The 20,713-nt window shown below is 43.7% G+C and overlaps 1 long non-coding RNA gene across 1 annotated transcript; it reads left to right on the forward strand.

Moving 5' to 3' along the window:
* The first annotated feature begins 4,175 nt into the window (after positions 1 to 4,175).
* On the forward strand, positions 4,176 to 18,402 carry LOC144455776 (uncharacterized). The gene is made up of 3 exons (XR_013484521.1): positions 4,176 to 4,191; positions 9,232 to 9,303; positions 14,601 to 18,402. It is a non-coding gene; the product is annotated as an uncharacterized LOC144455776 (long non-coding RNA).
* The last annotated feature ends 2,311 nt before the right edge of the window (positions 18,403 to 20,713 follow it).

Raw genomic sequence — 20,713 nt, forward strand, 5'->3', positions numbered from 1 at the left:
GCTAGTAAGTGGCTGAGACTGGATTTGAAATTGAGATGCCTAGGTGAGGAAGTGTCTTGCTCAAAGCAGCATACCTAGTTAATTATCGAAGTCAGGATTCTAATTCACTGCAATTCTCATTTGGATAGTGATTTAAGATCTACAGAATTCTTCCCTCACATCCCTGTGAGGTAGGTATCACAGTTATTCTGATCCCCATTTTCAATTCAGTTGTGTCCAACTCTTCATGACCCCACTGAGGATTTTCTTGGCAGAGTGGTTTGCCATTTCCTTCTCCTCATTTGACAGATGAGGAAACTGAGGCAAATATGGTTAAGTGACTTTCTAAGTTCACACAGCTAGTAAGTGTCTGAGGCCAGATTTGAACACAGGAAGACTCATCTTCCTGACTTCAGGCATGGCACTCTATCCATTGTACCACCTAGCTGCCCCATTTTATAGATGAATAAACTGAGGCTCAGCAAATTTAGATGACTTGAGTAGGTCTCTCGAATCCCAGTCCAGAATTTTTTTCCCCCTGCGTGGTAGTAGTTGCCTTCAGCTTAGTCTTTGACCTCACTCACAGCTCAAAAAGTTAAATTTACTTCTCATGGAAAACTAGGCACTTTCACAGCGTAATACCACGTAAAAGTCTGGCAGCATCCCTAAACCCCATGTACTTGTTCTGAGGAAGAGATAGGAAAAGAAGCTATGTATTTTTGGAAAGCCTTAATCCTTCCCGCTGGCTCCAAGGAAGTTGAAAGTCCATCCAGTCTAATCTGATCTCTTAGCAAGTGTATTCCCACATGCCTGCTAGCATATTAAGCATGTTATATGAAACTTCGTTCTATCCATGAGGACAAGTGTTCTGAGATGGAAGAGTGGGTTTACATTGTATCCAGGGGGTTTAAGTGAGAACTTTTCTCTCATGGATATTGGAAAGAAAGGAATCAGAATCATAGGAAGGGATCCTAAAAATCAATCCTGGCCATTCCCTTTCATTCCCAGAGAGAAAGGTATACCCAAAGTCCCACAGGCAGTTTGATGGCAGAGCCAATACTTGAACCCAGGTCTCCTGATTCTTACTTGCCCCCATACTACAGGATTAAATTTAGAAAGCCATCATCTGGTTTCACCATATAGACAAGAAGTGACGGAAGTCTCCCATAGGGCTGGAAGTGACAAGGAACATATTCTTTGGTTTCCTGTTGCACGGTTGGTTTCTGAGTTACCTTACCACCCTGAAAAATCTGCTAAGAGAACACCATGGCTTGGTGATCATTGGCGTGGACCACTTTCCTGTCCCCTCCGGAAGTTTTGCAAGAACTCGAGGCTGAAAGATGCCCCCTTGTATGAGGGAGATAATGAAAGTTGACGCTACAGCCGATAGGCATATGAAGAGCCAGACTCTAAATAGCGGGGCAGGACTTCCGACTTTCTTACAAGAGGAAGTTGTACATTTTCCAAAGGGCCCATGCTGGTTGTCAGCCATGACTTTCTCTCTCTATGCTTTCATCACTCCTTGAGGAAACCCTTTTCAAAAGGGAAGGAGGAGGTAAAGTCAGAGGCACCATCTAAGTTCTTTCTAATACGGGAAGTGTTTAGTTGCAATGGCAGGAAAGAGAAGTCAGAAGGTGTGGGTTCTAGTTTTGTCTCTGCCCTTTATTTGGTCCCCTCTCTGGGCTTCAATTTCCTTTTTGAAAATGGAATCTTTCCATGCAATGACCTCTGAATTCTCTTCCAATGCTAACATTTTTGTTCCAAAATCCCTCCTTATTATGACATTCCATATACTAAGACCCCCTCCCAGTTCTGACATTCATTGATGCCTTTAAATGTGAGTTTCACCATGGAACTGAATCTAAAATATCTGTGAAAACAGCATCTGTATGCCAACGGATAGTGGAGATGGCTGCCTGCTTGGGATTGCCAAGATTGGGTCTTATTTTGTTTGTTTTCTCAATCTGCCTAATACTTATTTTCTGTGTGTGTGTGTGTGTGTGTGTGTGTGTGTGTGTGTGTGTGTGTGTGTGTACTGGAATGTGGCCTGGGAAGCCTCGTTATCTCTATTGTCCTGGGCTGGTGGCTCTGTGATTCTGATGTATGAGGCTGATGTAAAGTAACTAGCAATTAGCCTTTCTAAGATGTGTCTGAGGCAGGATTCAAACTCCAGTTTTTCCACCCATTGCACCACCTAAGAACACAAGGTTCTTTACCTGGAATCCAAGACTTTTTTTAAAAAACTATTTCAATATGGTTGGTTTTCTTTGTGATCCTATGTATTTTATTTTGTGAATCTCGAAAATATTATTCTCGGAAGGGGTCCATAGGCTTTCCCAGGTTGCCAAAGGGTCCAGGACACACAAAAAGTTAACAACCTGCCCAACCCCTTCATTTTACAAAATAGGAGACTGAGCATCCTCCAGGGGATAAGACTTGACTTCATGTTACATAGCTGTACAGGGCAGAGGCGAGATTCCAAGCCAGGTGTAGCATTCATCCCATGATGCCAAGCTACCTTCCAAAGCCGTCACTTAGGAACAAGCCCTCATTCATTAGCCTTGTTAGTTGGACTGCATGGGGGATGCATTCAGGTCCTGCATGGGCCAGCTGGCTTGCAGTCTGAAGGCCTAACCCTGAGGCCAGCCATCATCAGACCAGCTCCACCCTCAGCCTGGTAGCAGCCACAGATGCTGGGTAAACATGCATCCTAACCACTGGAACACCAACTCAGAGAACCATAGGACAGCAGAACTTATAGGAACCATTGAGCACAGAGCTGGAATGGGCCTTCCAGACCATCTGGTACAATCCCCTCATTTGACAGATGAAGCAGCTGAGAACCCAGAAGCAAAGTGGAAGTGGCATGGCCTGTAAAAGCCAGGTAGTAGAGAAGAAAGAACCCAGATTTCAATTCCTCATTCTGTCATTAATCCAGCTGAGTGGTCTTAAGCAAGTCACTTTTTTCTGTGTGCCTCAATTTCTGTCTTTACCAAATCAGGGGGTTGGACTGGGTGATCTTGAAGCCTGCAGGAGCAATGTAGCCCTCAAAACTTCCAAGTGCATGCTCAATTAAAATATAGTTGGGAAATGTTTTGACAAAATAAATACAAATACGATACAGCATAGATAATGTTAATTTGTGGTCTTCCAAGTCAATATGGGGCCCAATGGGATCCTTTTCCATTTGTTTGACCCCCCCCATTTTAGAGAGCCCCTTTTAGCTCTCCCATGCTTTGATTTTAGGACTCATCCAAGGTCTGCTAGGCCTAGAACCCAGGGCTCCCCCTCACCACCCAGCATGCAAAAAGCTACGAATGTAACACATCAAAAAAAACAAACAAACATGTTATAACATTTCCTTCTGCTCACCAAACATACAAGCAATATTTAGTGTTCCAACTAAGGTCCCTTCCAGTCTAAATATTCTGTGGTTATTATAATAAAACAAAACCAAAAAAAGCATTTTACAAACCTGAAAGCAATCTGGGAATGTAAGTTATTATTCTGTATTGTGGAAGAAGCTTGGGATGCATCAGAGATTTCAAGTTGGATTCTTAGTTCTGGCATTCAGCAGTTGGGTGGTACTAGAGAGTTCACAGAATCACAAAAGAAGGAAGGGAACTCAGAGACTCTAATACAATCCAGGACCTGAAGCCTCTGCCAGGCGCCATTTCCTCATCCTTAAAACTTATCTAACAATATTAGGGTCTTGGAAACCTGAACACATTCTAGAAATGTGAGAAATTATTATCATAATGCATTCTATGCCTGGAGTCTGAAAGACCTGAGTTTGAATGTGTCTCCAGTACTAACCAGCTGTATGGCCCTAGACAAGTCATTTACCATCTTTCATTTCCGAGTTTCCTCATCTGTAAAAGGAGGGTAATAACAGCCCATACCTTACGGGGTTGTTGTGATGGGTTAACATACATAAAGTGCTTTGCAAACATTAAATGTTAGTCATTGTTTCTATGAGTAATCAAGTCAGTATGTCGAAACTCACAATTCAGAAATGTATAAACCAAAAATGTACGTGTTCAGCATTTACCTGACCTCTTAATGTTATACGCTTTCCTGTTTCCAGCCTTGTCGGTGATGATTTGGCTTCCCTGATCACCACCACCAGAAGTCCGGTTAACAAAGTCACTTGAATAGCAGCATAGAACTGGCTTCTCCAACCTGGACACGCTATAAATAGCAGCCTGAGAGGTGATTTTAGTCTCACTTCTTCCATTTTCTGCTTGTTTGCCTGACTTAGAGGATTGTTTTTACATACAAATCTATATTAAAGCTACTATACTGCTTTCTTGAGACTACCAAAGTGATCATTTACCCCTCAAAGAGCATAAAGCATCTGGAATGCATCTAGACTGCTAGGGTATCCAGTACAGTATGATGGGGAATTTCATTTAAACTCTACACTTACCTAAGAGTTTTCAACTGATAATCCCATGGAAATGTACCTTCAGTTTCCAAGTCAATGGCAGAATAAGATAGAAGTCAATGGAGGGTATAAGATTCAGTCTGTGAACTTTCACTTTGCTAACAACTTTTCAAGGAAGACTGTAGCCCTTTCACGTTAGGATTCTTCAAATATTTATGAGACCTCTACAGTGTGTTAGACAGCTTGGCTTTTTGTCAAGGTGGAAGTGGCTGCCCTAATGGGACCTAGGACCACCTCCTATGATGTAAGCTGAGTATCTGGAAGCCTTTTTCCATAAGCCTCTTCCAGAACATAGCTAACTTCTCCCCTGATGCTTCCCTTGCCCTCTCTTTGGCCCAGTGCTTGAAGGATGATTAACAACAAATGAACTGTAGGCTTCTCCCATAATGCCTTCAGAGAATAATTGATGTAATAATGCCCTTTCACCAAATTTGGGGTAGAGGTAAGAGCTCAAGAATACAAGAGTGGGACCAGGGGTGTCTAGGAAAACAACAAGGATAGAGTTAGGGACAGAATATGACATAATTCCTGTCAGGGTTCAGGTCTGGAGATGATGCAATGGTGGAAGGCGAAGATTAGTTAGCCAGCAGGAAGGGATGGTTCCCATTCTTGGACATATCAGCTCTCTGATATCTCTTAACTGGTGGTTTGCACTTGGGTGACACAGAGAGCACCCTGACTGGTGTGCTTTGGACCAAAAATGAACTTCCTTTCAAAGCTCCAACATCTGTCCCCATCCTGTGTAGACAGCTGTTAGGGCGACTCTGGACCCAACACCCTAATCTGTCTCCAGCCTCTAAATTGATTCATGGCCCTGTTGGCCATCCCTAATCAGAATCTCTTCTGGGGCTTATCCCTAGTATAGATGAAATATGGCATCCAACTATGGCTCCTCCAGAGGGCACCCATTGCCCCTCTTTTCTTTCCGCCCATTTCCTGAGCTTTCCAAAGACATGGCTCCTCCACTTTGTCACTTAGCCCCCTGGAAAATTTAAATATGCCTAAGGGAACCACTAAGTGACAAAAGACAGAAGGGGCTATTCTAGGGGACTTTGAGAGGAATTGCCTCCCAGACTTGTGGAGAAGGGAGGGCAATTTGATGGGGTGATGACCTCCTTTTCTTCAGCCCTACAGAACCTTGAGTTTTGAAAGTTGGTTCCAAGACCTTTATCTCTGATTTATCCAAAAGGTTCTATCCCTTTCAGGATAAAGGAATGTTTGCCTACTTATTTTAATGTCACATTACATTTTGGGAGAGGGGGCTAGATGAAGATTGAAATGACAATGCTTGATAGACGTATGATAGACAGACCCCTTGCAATGATTTTCCCAGTAGCCTAACACCCACAACTTGGGAACCATTGGTCCAAGAGACTTTTTTTTTTTAAAGAGGGATCAGTGTTTCTCATTCAAGGGAAATGGAGAGGGATCTGGCCAGGACCTTATTCCCCTTAACCTTGAGCCTTAAGAGTTGGGGTGGAGAATAGGGAAAGCAGTCAGAACATTAAATTGTGGCATCAGGATTTCTAGATTTCCCTCTCAGTCATATCTTCCAGGCTTTGTCTGGAGGCTCAAATAAAACTTGAGCGACCTCCGCCAAACATCCCTACAGTTTTTCTCCATCCGCCTTCCTTCTTATCAAAATCTGTTTACTCGCAGAAAAAAGTACTGATAAATCCACTCCCCTGAGGTGCAAATGACTAATAGAGCTTAATCATATCTCACTTTTCACTGCACTTCTAAAGCTTGGTAAGCATTTTCCTCCCAAGAACCCTGGGAAGTGAGAGCTTGCATTTATTACAATTCTCACTTCCCAGCGGAGACAGCAATGATTTAGAGGGGGCAAGGTTACTGTTACACAGCCAGTAAGCGTCAAAGCTAGAATCTGAACCCAGATCTGTTCTGGACTCCCCAGTCTAGCACTCCCCAGTCCTGCACTACTCAACAACACACATTTATAGAGCAGTCTTTTGCATTACAGTATACTTTATCAAATGAGATAATATTTATAAAAAGGATGTAGCATAGTACCTGGCACAGAATAGGTGCTATTTAAATACATCCTTTCCTTTCTTCTTCATATATTTTTCTATTTTACAATTTATTTATTCATTCATTTATTCATTTGTTTATTCATTTATTCCTTACTTCGTTTCTTTGGTTTTTTTCCCCTTATGTATTTATTTCTTTTGAGCCTCAGCCTCCCTGCATCACCCAGCTAGACGCATAGCAGCCATTCTTGAGTTTGCTCCCCTTTCTGATAGGCGAGAGGATTTGACCTATTCTGTTTCTGACCTATCCAGTTCAACCTTCTTTAGGCAGCCTAGTGGCCCCTGCTCTCAGGGCCCGCCATAGTGTTGCCAGATGTAGTGTGAACTCTTCTTGGGGTGAGCCCACTGCAGCTCAGAATTCCCAAGCTCAGGTGATCCACTAGTTTTAACCTTTCCAGGAGCAGGGATTACAAGCATGTGCTATCATGCCCAATATATATACATATACATATATATATATATATATATATATATAATATACATATATATATAATATACATATATATACACGCACATATACATACACACATGCATATGTACACATTCACATATATTTACATACATATGATTATATGTATATGCATATATATTTATATATATATATATAGTTATTTGCTTCTCAACTGCAAGGGAAGTGGTACAAGTCTAATCTCCATATTCCAGATGAGGAAGAAGAGGCCAAGATAAGAAAACTACTTTATCTAATCCACAGTCACACAACCAATGAACATCAGAGCCCAATCGAGAATTACATTCCTTTGACACTCGAGTCCTCTCCATCATTCCTTCCCCTGTACTTCATGGACCCAGAGCAATGGGTTCCCCTGGAGGATCCCCTCCTTTTCCAGGTCCTGTGATCTTCCTTTCAGACCAGCCCTGGGCCGGTGACTTCCTCTGTGCTCCCCTGAGTAGAGAAGCACTGATCCCCTCAAATGAAAAATCCTTTAGACTATTGATTACTATCCTGTGGGTGTTGGACCAGTAGGGGATTTATTGTAAGGGGTCCAAAAATCCAAGCATCTATCAAGCATTGTCATTTTGATCTTTGTCTAGTTCCAAAAAATTCAGTGTGACGTAATAAGTAAACGAGCCTAGCTAGGTGGCCAAATGGATAGAGCACTGAGCCTGAACTCAGGAAGACATGAGTTCAAATCTGATCTCAGATGCCTACTTCTTCCAACTTATTCCCAATCTCCAGCTCAGGCTGAAACCAGGCCTTATTCCTTTTCTAGGTATGTGACTCTGGGCAAGTCACTTAACCTATGTCTGCCTCAGTTTCTTCAGCCGTAAAATGGGGATACTAATAGTACCAACCTCACAGGGTGTTTGTGAGATATCAAATGAGATCATATTTGTAACGCCTTAGCACTGTGCCTGGAACACAGTAGGTGCTCAATTAATGCTTGTTCCTTTTCCCTCCCTGTCTAGATAATATGTCTCATCCATAAAGCTTGAGGATCACTCAGAGAACAGTGGAGGGGCATATGATGGGGATGAGCAGGCTTCTATATTTGCCAACCATGAATTTCTCAAGACAATAGAATCTTAAATGCAGAGCTGGAAGAGATATTAGAAATCATCTATAATTCCCCCATTGTATGTATTAGGAAACTGAGGTTAAGTGATTTGTCCAGGGTCACACAGCTAGTAAAGGACAATGAGGGGTTTCAAACTCAAGGTCCTCTGACACCAAAACCATTACTATCTCTGCTACACCAGCCTTTGGGCTTAAACTAAGGATGTCACCAGCAAGATGAATGAATGAATGAATGAATGAATGAAACATTTATTAAGTAATACGCAAAGCATTTTACTAAGTATTGGGCATATAAACAAAAAGGAAGCCAGTCCCTGCTCTCAAGGAGCTCACATTCTAATAGGGAAAACAACACATGAAAAGTCTCAGCTACAAGTCCCATGGAAAACTCCCATGGTCCTTAGGGGGTGGCAGCCAAATAGTTGGTAATGCTTCCTCTCTTTAATATGATTTAAATTGATGAAATTCCATCAGTTCCTAATGGTGAACCATTTCACAGTTCCAAGAACTTTGGTGGCAAGAACGTTCTTATAAGTGCACAGATGATGATATTATTATTGTTATTGTTATTAATAATAGTAAAGTGAATGTTCATTTAAAAGCATTACTTGATTCAGAGTTGATTTTCACCATAATGTGGTTCCTCAGTCAACACATGCCAGTAGAATAACTGGGCATCTGAGTAATTTTTTGACGTTAGAAAAAGGACCCTCAGACTCGAAAAGACTGGGATCTGGAGCACCAGGGAGAGTTCGTTCCTCTACCCAGGGAGGGTCTTCACTCACACTGTAGGCAGCCAAGTATAGCCCACACTCGTGAACAGTGTGTGACAGTCTATTTGGCTTTGATAGCCTTGGAAGTTTCTGTGTGGGTGCTCACACACACACACACACACACACACACACAGACACACACACTCACACACACTCACACTCACACACACACAGACACACACACTCACATACACACACTCACACACACGCACACTCACACTCTTCTCTTTAAGGAAACTGAAGCAGATGCAGTCACAGGCGCTGTGACATCACTCAGTGGCTTCTTGGGGTGGCGCTTTCAGACCACAATTTCCTGTTGTGTACTAATTTGGATCTGTACCGAGGGGGAGCAAGAAACTCATGTTCTTTCTAAAACAAAACTATGGTAGCTTAGCATAAATTGTACCCCTCTCTGAGCTTTTCCAACTGCTTCTCTCCTTACAGGAGCAGTAGAGCAGAGGCCTACCCCAGGCTAAAAGAATAAAAATATGGGACTTAAGTTATCCTGTCTGAAAGGTAAGGCCGGGATATACCTCTTGTTTCTTGGTGACAGACGTCCACGGAGGCCATTTAGATGAAGGACTGGGGCCCAGAGATGCAGCTGGCTCGGCTGAGAGCCTGAGCTATGACTAAATGTTTTGAGGCTGTTTCCAGTGATCCCGAGTGTAAATTTCCTGTCCCTGGTGCAGACTCTATACTTGGCACGGCCCCCTGTTCTCCGCCCCTTCACGCTTAGGGCCATCCCTCAGTAACTTCTTGCAGGAGATGGGCCGTGTTGTGTGACAAAGCGGTGTTCTCCTTTGTTCACTGATAACAGTGAAGAATACTTTTTCCTTATTAACCAAAGTCACAAGGATGGAGACCATGGGCCCTTTGGGAAGAGGTGGGTTATAAACCTGAGATGGTATTTGTGATTCTGTGGGCGTCTCTCTTAACCTCGAAGTGATCTGCGTACATGTGACACTCTGACTTCCCTCGTGGAGGTGGCAGGCAGATATAGAGGTCCAGCCAAGGCTGACTGGAGACCCCATGTCTAGCGAGAGAAGGAAGAATCAGCTGTTACAAAATTATCCTAAGAAATGGATGCATCAGAGTATATGGTAGGAAATGGGGATGATAATAATTCTGATTTCTGCTGCACTTTAAGGTTGACAAAGATTTTTTTTCATAACTAAACAGACAACCAATAAGCCCTTTTTAAGTGTCTAGTCTTAAAGTAATTAGGTGACTCTACGGGTAGAGCATGGACCTGGAGTCGGGAAGACATGAATTCAAATCCAGTCTCAGACTTTCCTAACACTGTGATCCTGGGCAAATCCTTTCCTCTGTCTGCCTCAATTTCTCACACGCAAAATGGAGATAAGAATAGCACTTACCTCCCAGGGCTGCTGTGTGGATAAGATGAGCATTTTGCAAACCTTAAAGCTTTTAGAAATTGCTCTTAGGTGCAATGCTGGGTACTGGAGTTAAAAGACGAAAGTGCAAGTGATCTGTCCCCTCAAGGAGGTTACAGTCTCTCTAGGGAGGCAACATGTCCCTATATGGGATGGTACAAAATGGTGGTGGTGATTGTTTCTGTAGTGTCTGACTCTTCATGACCCCATTTGGGGTTTTCTTGGCAAAGATACTGGTTTGCCATTTCCTTCTCCAGCTCATTTTACAGATAAGGAAACTGAGGTAAATGGGGTTAAGTGACTTGCCCAGGGTCACACAGCTAGTAAGTGTCTGAACTCAGGAAGAGAAGTCTCCCTGACTCCAGGCCCAGTGCTCCATCCACTGCAAAATTCACAAGGTAATTTAGAGAGGGGGTACTCTGTCAGCTGGGTGGATCCAGACTCCAGCTTCGTGTGGAAGGTGGCTCTTAAGCAGAATCATAAAGGGAACAAGGGGCTCCATAAGAAGTGGAGATGAGCAAGGAATTCATTCTAGACATGGGGCAGGGGAGGGGGGTGTTACCCAGTACAAAGACTGGTTGGAGATAGATTCAAAAGAAAGGCAAGTTATATGTCACAAGGCTTGAAAGGTAGGTTGGGACCAGGCTGTGAAGGGCTTTCAATGCCAAACTGGAGAGTTTATGTTTAATCCTAAAGGTAATCAAAGTAATTGGGAGCGCCTGCAGGTTATTGAGCAGGGGAGTGCCATGGTCAGCTTCCCAGATCTATCTGAGTAGGGATGGGAAACATTCCATCAGCTATACTCTCAGCTCCAAGCAAGGGCAGACGACGTTTATATCTTCTCTGGTTACAAAGAGCCTTACATCTCTTCTCCCCCTGGATCTTCACAGCAGTCGTGTGAGGAAGGATGCTACTGTCGAGTAGTTCAACAATATAAGAATCTGGAGATGCTATTGTCTCCATTTCCTAGATAGGAAGACTGAGGCTCAGGTGATGTGACTTTCAGCTCTTCAGAAAAGGAGCAAACTAGAATAGAAGTGGGAGATATTTGGGAATAATGACCAGCAATAAGGCTTAGTGTCTGTCAGAAGATCTGGGTTGGAGTCATACCTGTACCATCTCCCAGCTGTGTCACTCGGAGCTGCTTCTCTGTGCTTAGTGAGGGGAGCTGAGACCTGCACTTCCTCCCTCACCAGGGTTGCTCATTGTTGGGAGGATCAAAGGAGATGATGGGATGTAAAGTGCTTTGTAAACCCTAAAGTACAATTTTTTGCATGAGCCATCGCTTTCGTTATTATGAAAAAGAGGCTGTGTGTCACCTACCCAGACTTCCTGACCTCCACACAAATGTAAGAACTGAGAGGAGGTGTGACCCCTATAGCTGTGGCCATGGTTAAGTGTGGAAGGCCTGCATGGAGTGGGGGAGGGAAGAGGAGCTTTTCAAATGTTTTGCCAGGATTTCTTTGGAGCCCTCCAGCCCCTGGGCTGAGGGCTAAGTGCTGGGAGTGGCGCAGGAGTAGGGGAATGAGTCCCACCACAGGCTGAAGGCAGGAAGAGCAGACAAGCTTTCCACATGCATTTTTTATTGCTTACCATCCCCCAGACATCCTCACTTAGATCCTTCCCTCAGATGCTTGAGAGCCATGGCTCCTATTATCCATTGGCTCTGGGGGCCAGGGATAGAGGGGACGGAAGGACCTGGGATCAGGGAGAAGGCAAGAACCCAGACTAGGTTTCTTTTGGTAATTCACGATTCCAGGTCTCTTGAGTCTCCACAGGATGCTGTAACAATTTCTAATACAACCCACCTCTTTTTATGCAAAAAGACCTATACAGGGTACCCAAAAAATCTTAGCGCTGTTTTAATCTATTAAAGCTTTTGGGACACCTGTATAAAGTCCTCTAAGGTTTGCACTTTACATATATTATCTCATCTGATCCTCACAACCTTTGAGGTAACATTATCATCCCCATTTAAAGATGAGGAAACTGAGGTAGGGAGCAGTGAAATGACTTGCCCGGGATCACATAGCTAATGAGTGTCCGAGGCAGGATTTGAACTCAGGTCAGCCTGACTCCAAGTCCAACACTCCATCTATTATGTCACCCAGCTGCATGTGTGACCTTAGATAAGTGAAAACTTCCATGAACTTCAGTTTACTCATCTGTAAAATGGGGGTGATAAATATTTGTACCAAGAAGCAGCCATAGCGTAATGTTTATAGTCAGAGAGTCCTAGGTTGAAGTCTAGCCTTTGACACATAGTAGCTGTATGACCTTGGGCAAGTCACTTAACCTTAGTGCTTCAGGCACCTAAGACTAAATCTCAAAGCAGATGCTATGCATTTGTACAGGGTGTTTGCTCATTTGGAAGTTCCTTGTGCCATCGAAGTTACTGTGCTGATCTAAAAAACAGAACAAAACTCTCATACTTCCTGTCTCACAGTACTGTCGTGCAGAAAACATCTTATAAAACTCAGGTGTTACAAAAATATAAGCTATTATTATTATACGTAAGAGTAAAGAGAAGCATCATTTCCATTCTGCCAACATTTATTAAGCCCTACTGTGTGCAAAGGGAGACTTTTGCAGCATGGCACAGTGGAGAGACAGCCAAGCTAGAAGCCAGGAAGAGCAGGGCCCTACCTCTGACATGTGAGCATTGGGCGGCCCTGGGTAAGTGTTTAGGCAACTCTCTAGGATGATGTTGCAGAGAAGGTGCCAGCCTGCACCAGGAGAGGGACTGTCCTCACCCAGGAGTTCCTCCTGTTCCAATGAGATCACAGACCTTGTCCTTCTACAAAGAGGCTGGTGCTAGATGCTGGAAGAGACACAAAGCTTATACCAGACATAGCTCCTCCCTTCATAAAGCTTGCAGTCTAGCAGTGGGATAAGAAAAAAAACATCATTACAAAATACATTGTGTGCAAAGTGCATTAAAATAATGTGGGAAGTTCAAAGGGGATGCTAACCCAGCAGGGAATTCAGGGGAGGCTCCATGGAGGAGCAAGTGAGAGGGCATTTGAGTTGGACTTTAAAGGACAGATGGGGAAAGGGGAGGGGAAGGAAGGAAGGTTATTCAGAAGAAACAGCATGGGCAAAGTCAGGAAGGTGGGAAAGCACAGGATATGTTTAGAGACAAAAAGGAGTGTAGGGTATATGGTGCACAATAACATGAGGTCAAGCAGGATTGGGTTTTTTTTCATAGAGAATTAATAATTCTGGCAATGAATATCTTCTATTTGTCTCAAAGTTCATACTTAGAGAGATTTTCAAGTAAGGAGTCCAGGGTAGATTTTGTGTGTGTGTGTGGGAGAGGTGGGGAATAGAGAAGTCTTGTTTTGCTTCCATAGCCCTAGTTGAAGCAGCACAAAGCCAAGCTGAGCCCAGCCCCTTGGGCCTCTTCCATGGCCTACAGGGTGCACACAGGGAGGAACACAATGTGGAAAACTAACAACTAACTTCCTGAGACCAGCAAGGCCTCTGTGTTTCTCCTGCAGCAAGCCTGACTTGGTGTGGTCCCTCTTCGCTTTGAGCCGGTTGGGTCCTCTCTTTGGGGGCTGCCCTATTGAATGATGCCCAGCATTCTAGATTGATTCTTCCAGGTTCCGGTGAGAATCAGTTGAGAAAATAAATTTGGAAATAGAGGAAATCCTCAATAAATTGGACCCCTCCCCCCCCCAGAAAGACCCCAACTCTGCATTATTCTAACTCAGAGAATGGGCTCTGGTTTCTAGAAGAAGGTAACTTCTTATACTACAAATAGCCCTGGAGGAGGAGTCAAGTCAGATAACTTGAGTTTTATAATCTCCTCCACCACTGACCTTGGGCCAGAGTTTCTCCCCTTGTAAAATGAGAGGATTGGATTAGATCATCTGTAAAGAATTTTCCAGCACTAAATTCCTAGTATCTTTGTATCATCTAGGGAAAAGATTTGCTAAGGAAATTAATGGAATAAGATGGCTTTTTTGAGCATTTCTCTAATACCACTGACCTTGGTACACTAATCATAAACCATTCTTTTCTGGTCTTTAAAGTAGGTCCCTTAAGGACAAAATAGGACAAAACAAGAGAGTTTGGTAGTAGCAGCAACAAATCACAAATTACACAAGCTGGTCTTTTATGTCTCTGGGCCCTTTCCTCATGCTTTCCCCATTAACCCATTACCCGATCTGCTGCCTTACCATTCCAATCCATTGTGCCATCTCTGAGACTTCCAGGGGACCTCATAAAAGAGGTAGAACAGCTGTTTAATGCGGATTAAACATTGACCTTTATTGGATGCATTTTAATATGCACAAGGAAGGCTATGTCGCTTGACTTAAGAAGTCCAAGGATGGATGTCTCCTCATGAGGAGGCAGGGAGGAGGCTGACAATAAGGGAAGGAAGACAGGAGAGTAAGCACTGCCTCTCAACAGGGCAGCAGCCATCACCTCCGAAGCAGAAGTGAGGCAAAGAAGAGGCACAAGCAGAGGCATCAGCAGAGCTACAGGAGAGATGACCTTTCAAGGCTGTGGCAGGAGGAAGGAGGCCACGTCAGTTCTGTGAGATTCTGCCTCCTGCATCTGGAGCATACCAAGCCCCCATCATTCCTCCCATGTTTGATGGATGGAGTCCCTGGATTATCAACCTTCCAAGCATCCAGATAACTCAAGGATGGTGAAGCGAGCCAGGGGTCCTCTAGTCAGGGAACAGGGCTTACTTAAGTTCATCTGTTCAGTTTCTCTCCTACGATGTCACAGGCTTAGAAGAGCCGATTAGCAAAGTTATCATATGGGAAAAGTTTCTTAGCAAAGAAGGTTCCAGAAAGTGATGGGGATGCCAAGCAGAAGAAAGGTGCATGTTTAGAGCACAGTCAGTCTGTGGAGAGAAAGGCTAGGCCCAGAAAGCCAGAGATGTCCTGGCCTAAGACTGTATACCCTTGGGCTGGTTCATTATGCCTCAAGACAATCATCTACAGCACAGCCAGACACGTCAGCCCTCTTTGCCAATAATGTAGAACACTAATAATATCGGAAGCATATCTCCCAGCCAGGAAAAGTCTCCCACCTTTTAAACATATTCTTAGGAGAGTCGGTTTCAAGGCTGTTACAATAGATCTCTTTAATTGCTATGCAGACACGTGAAAAGAAATTAAAGTTAGAGAAGGACTTTTACTTACATTATCTCATTTAATTCTCTCAACAGTCCAGTGAGAGAGACGTTATTATCCCCATTTTATAAATGAGAAAACTGAGGCATAGAGAAATTAAGTGATTGGCCCATATTAGCAAAGGTAGGAAATATCTGAGCAGAACTGAGGCCAGGTAGGTGCTGCTGCTGAGTCTAAGGAGCATAAAGTGTCAGAGTGAGGAGAGACCTCAGCTTACAGGACCATGGGACCCTTGGAGACCACTGAGTCCACACTCCTCATTTCAGATATAAGCAAACAGGGGCCCCAGTGAGGTTAAGTGACTTAGGTCCCACAAACAGTAGTTGACAGAGCTAGAAACCCACTGCTGTCATCTCCGTCCATGGGATACTCAGGCCCAATGGCACTTGTGCGCCCATGCAAGAGATAGCAATGGTGAGGTATGAAGCAGATGTGCCAAAGGAGCCATGCCATAGGGAACTAGCCTTAAAGAAGGCACTGTGCCTGTGTTCCCTGCCACCATCTTGTACAGATTCCATAGCATCTAGGCCAAACACACACACCATGCTAGAGAGAGGTCAAGAAGGATGAGGATTGGGAAAAGGTCATTGGACTTGGCCATTAAGAGATTAAGGTAACTTTGGGAGAGCTGTTTCTGTTGGATAATAAGATCAGAAGCTGGACTGCAGAGGTTTAGAAGACAGGGAGATGCAGAGGTATCAAATGATATCAAGGTATATCAGATGCCTCAAGGCAGTGAGCATGCAATAGGGGAAAGATATAGGATGATAGCAGTAATGTATGGATCAAATGAGAGTTTCTTAAAGACGGGAAAGATGCAAACATATTTGTAGGCAACAGGTAAGCAGTCGGGAGACAGGGAGAGATTGAACGTTAGCCGGAGAGTGGGGATGATAGAAGCAAAAAATCTGCTAGGAAAAATCTGCCTTGGCATGGGATGAAGGGTGAATGTAGAGAGTCCTCAAGAGACAGAAGTGAAGGTAATGGTTGGGGAAGACTTCTGAGTGAGATTAGATGAGGAGGAGGGTAGAAGAAGGAGCTGTTGTTGAATGTCCTCAAATTTTTCAGGGAAATATGAAGCCAAGTTCTCAGCTGAGAAGGTGGGGAGGGGTGGCATGAGAGACTCAGGAAGGAATAACAAGGCTTGGAATAGTCTTTGTGGTGAGTGGGGTAGTGAATTGCTTGGAGACTTGTACAAGGATTGCCTTGCTGGTGGGGATGCCTGTTGAGATTCCGTGACATAAATTCTTGGGGACCTCATCGGCATGGTTCCATTGATGTCCTCCAGCCCTATTCAGCAGTGAGTGAACAGCATCGAAGACAGCTGATGGTTGGTATAATCCAAGGCTGGAACTCAGCAGGGCGCAATGAGCAATAGAATAAGGGGGCAAGGACCTCAAACCAGAGGACTCATTGCTTCTTCCTATGCAGGAATAGTCTATCACATTCATGTACAACAATTGGTGCTTCCAATTTTGTGCTGCCACGAAAGTGCTGCCTCAAATATGTTGGTTCCAAGACACCCTGCCACCCTGGAGGGCCCGCTGGAGGCTCCCTGAGCACCTTTCCCTTCCCACGTGAATTGTCCCAATGCCCTTTTTTGATCAACGAGGAACCTGAGGGCCTGAGAGGAGCTTAAGCAGTTTAACAATCCTTGATATGGTGCTATTGCTGCTTCTGCTTGCCAGGTCCCCAGCCCTATCTTAGCTACCAGCAGCCCCTCAAGGCAAGTGTTTCTTGTAACTCAGCCTCCACGGTCTTTCTTCTGACACATCAGTGTAAGCTCTGCTCTGCGAAGGAATGAGTTTTTGCCCTAAGGCTTCAGTTTCCTCTTGGTCTTGGTTGTGTGTGTGATGCCAGGTGATGTAGATCTTGTGACCGGCCCTGGAAGCCATCCATGAGTGGCATGTGAACTCAGAGGTTGAGCATGGTTCAGCGGGCTTAAAAACCCAGAACCAGGAGGTTCTAAATTGGATTCAGCTGCTTGCCAGCAGCAATTTGCATTTATGTAGTGTTGGGGGTGGAGGTGGAGGATGCATCATTTCTTCAACAAACGTTTGTTAAAGTCCACTGTACACAGAATAATGTAGTCTGTACTAAGGAGAGGTTCAAAGTCTTGCAAAGTCTTTACCCTCATGGACAAACAAGCTCTTTTTTCACAACCATGTAAGGTAGGTTGTGTGAGTATTATTATCCTTGTTTTACAGAAAAAGAAACTGAGATTTAGAAAAGTCACATAGTTTGCCCACAGCTAAGAGATGTCAGAGTCAGGATATGAAGCCCGCTCGGTCATCTGACTCCATATTTAGCCTTTTTTTCTTAATCCCCCTCACTTTACCTCTGACTTAACCTCTCCTTCCCCAGCTTCTAAAAACAGGAAGTCAGGGTTTATCTGTCTCAATAAAAATGATCAGAAAGGACCTGGGGGGGAAAAAAAAGTGGGTGAGAGGATAACAGTGTGAAAGCGAGAGAGATGGGCACACAACTGTTGGGCAGTCTAAAGGCATCTGCTTCCAACTGGGAGTGAGACTGATGGTGCCAGCTAAGTGTGGACATTCTCCCTGGGCTGGGAGGAGGAGTGTCTTTGGACCAGACCTGTAGGACCAGTGAGTTATGTAAATATACACCCAAACCAGTCAGAGTGAAACTGAAGTGTAGAGAGTGTGGGCTTCGTTTCCCCCTCAATGTTGTTGAGTTGCTAGGTGTTTGTGTTTGGCCTCGAAGACACAGGGGAACCAGGACTGCTGCTGAGATCAGAGGAGGGGCTTCCTCCCTTTCCCCAGGAGCTTCCCTAGAAAACATGAGAGCAGATACTGGATGGATCTGGGGAATAACTCAAGAGTTCTTAACCTGGGGATCACATGCTTATTTGTTTTTCCCCACTGCTAGTGCCTTCTGTCCCCCAATGGGGAAATGTCTCCCCAGCCCTAATGTGGGCTCCTTGAAGCCAAGACTGTCTTTGCTTTACTGTGTTTCCCTAGCTCTTAGCCCGGTGCTTCAAGCATAGCGCTATGATATATATATAGTATTATAGTATGCAATGCTATAATATAGTATATAACACAATATAATCATAATATAACATAATATACTAATATTTAATAATATAGTATATAATATACTATAATATGTGGTATTATAGTATAGCAGTATAATATAATCATAAATGCTTGTTGACAGACTATTTCTATCTAACCAGTTTCCTTTGTAATCTGATGTATTTTATTTTATCCAGTGGAAAACCTTATTCTGAGAAGGGATCCATAGATTTCACCAGACTGCCCAAGGGGTCCAGGACAGGAAAAAAAGGTTAAGACCTAGATGGTGTAAATACTGAAGCTTTGTGAGGAAGGCCTCTGACAATTCCAATAGCAATCAGCATCAGACTTTACAGCTTTCAACATGAGTCAGTAATGATGGGAATAACTCCCATTTCTGTTAACAAAATGCCTCCACATAATCGCCCAAAGAGGTAGGGAATGTTAAGCATTATACCCATTTTACAGATGAGGAAACTGGGACTCAAAGACGGAGTGATTCCTACTTTGTCAGAGCTGAATGAAACAAACTGCCTCCCTGCATTTCCCACCCATTCTTCCTTGTTGCATCACTCTGCCTTCGAGCTCTTGGGTTCTTGAAGACAGCTCTCTTATCTTCCCTGAATCTTCTCTTTATGCTAAGCATCTCCAGTTCTTTGGTCCAATCAGCTTATGTCATGGTGCAATTCATCAGGTTGCCCTTCTCTGGATGCTCTCCTCTGCATTGGTAACCTTCCTAAAGTGCTGCATCCAGAACTGAACATACTCTCTAGGTATGTTCTAATCAGGGCAGGGGACAATAGAGCCGTCAGTTTCCTCTGGACATGATGGCTCTTGGTGTAGACCAAGATACCATTCATTAACTTTTTGGGTTACCATATTACAGTTTCATCTCATTTTGTACTGCATAACCCACTAAGACCCTCCAATCTTTTTTGCCTTTTTTTAAAAAAAATTAAGGGGGCAGCTAGGAGGCACAGTAGATAGAGCTCCAGCCTTGGAGTCAGGAGGACCTGAGTTCAAATCCAGCCTCAGACACATAACGCTCACTAGCTGTGTGACTCTGGGCGAGTCACTTAACCCCAACTGCCTGAAAAAAAAATTAATAATTTATTTTTCCCCCAATTACATGTAAAACCTTTTTTGCCTTTTTAGTTTTAATTTATCTGTTTATGTATATATACATAAAGTGTATGTGAGTATATGTATACACACACATCTTTCTTTCCCCTATCCAGCAACCTATCCTCTATATCAAAGAATAATAAAGAAGGGGGAGAGGGGAGTAGTTCAGTAAACTAACCAAGATATCAGCTGAGTTGCATAGTGTACGTGATGTTCTAGTCCCTTGCCTCTGCAAAAAAGAAAAGAAAAAAAACCTTTTTCGTGTCTTCTTCAGAGTCCGTCTTGCTTACATCCTGCCGTCTTTTCCCTACCCAGTTACAATTACACAGCATTTAGTTTTGTGTTTTTATGCTATTGGCTTGTTGTCATTATTGTGGATGTGATTTTCCTGGTTCTGCTTACTTCACAATGCGTCAGTTCACATCAGTTTTCTTGCGCTCATGACTCATCATCGTCCTTCTTCCTTAAGAAACACTCAGTAAATGCTTGTGGACTTGGCTCTCACCTGCCTACTACAATCTATGCACTCGCCCCCTAAAGGGCGGGCATCTATTCTGTGTTTGGTTCTCTGCCAATGCAAGAGGTGCTACTGTAAATAAAGTGGCGTGTTTGGGACCTTTCTTATGTCTTTGACCTTCTTACCCTCACATCTTTTCCAGAAAAATTTTGTCTAGCCATGGTTCCCACATCCTCTACCTATGAAGTCCTTTTCTTTTTTTACGGCCAAGGATTAAACTTTCCATTTATCCCTATGAAATGTTATCTTCTGACACTGAAACAGATTTAGAGCTGGAAAGGACCTTTATAAGATCATTAAGCCCAACCTTCATGTGGGGAAACTGAAGCACAGAGAGGGTGAGAGACTTACCTAGTTCATCGATGTCCATCCAAGGCAGGATTTGAACACAAAGCACTTTACAAATATTCTCTCATTTTACCCTCACAACAACCCTAGAAGGTAGGTGCTTTTGTGATCCCGATTTTACAGATGAGGACGCAGAGACAGACAGAGGTTAAGTGACTTGCCCAGGGTCACACAGCAAATAAGTGTCTGAAGAAGGATTTGAACTCAGGTCTTACTGACCCCAAGTCCAGCACACTCTACACTGTACTGCCTAACTAGCTGTGGCATTCCATTCAAAGCTTCCTTCTAACTTGACACCAGTCCATTCATGACTACTCTCTGGACCCACTTCCAAATCTGCTGATCTTCTTG

This window comes from Phascolarctos cinereus, unplaced genomic scaffold (genome assembly GCF_003287225.1).
Source record: "Phascolarctos cinereus isolate Bilbo 61053 unplaced genomic scaffold, phaCin_HiC Scaffold_2;HRSCAF=192, whole genome shotgun sequence".
NCBI classification, from domain to species: Eukaryota; Metazoa; Chordata; class Mammalia; order Diprotodontia; family Phascolarctidae; genus Phascolarctos; species Phascolarctos cinereus.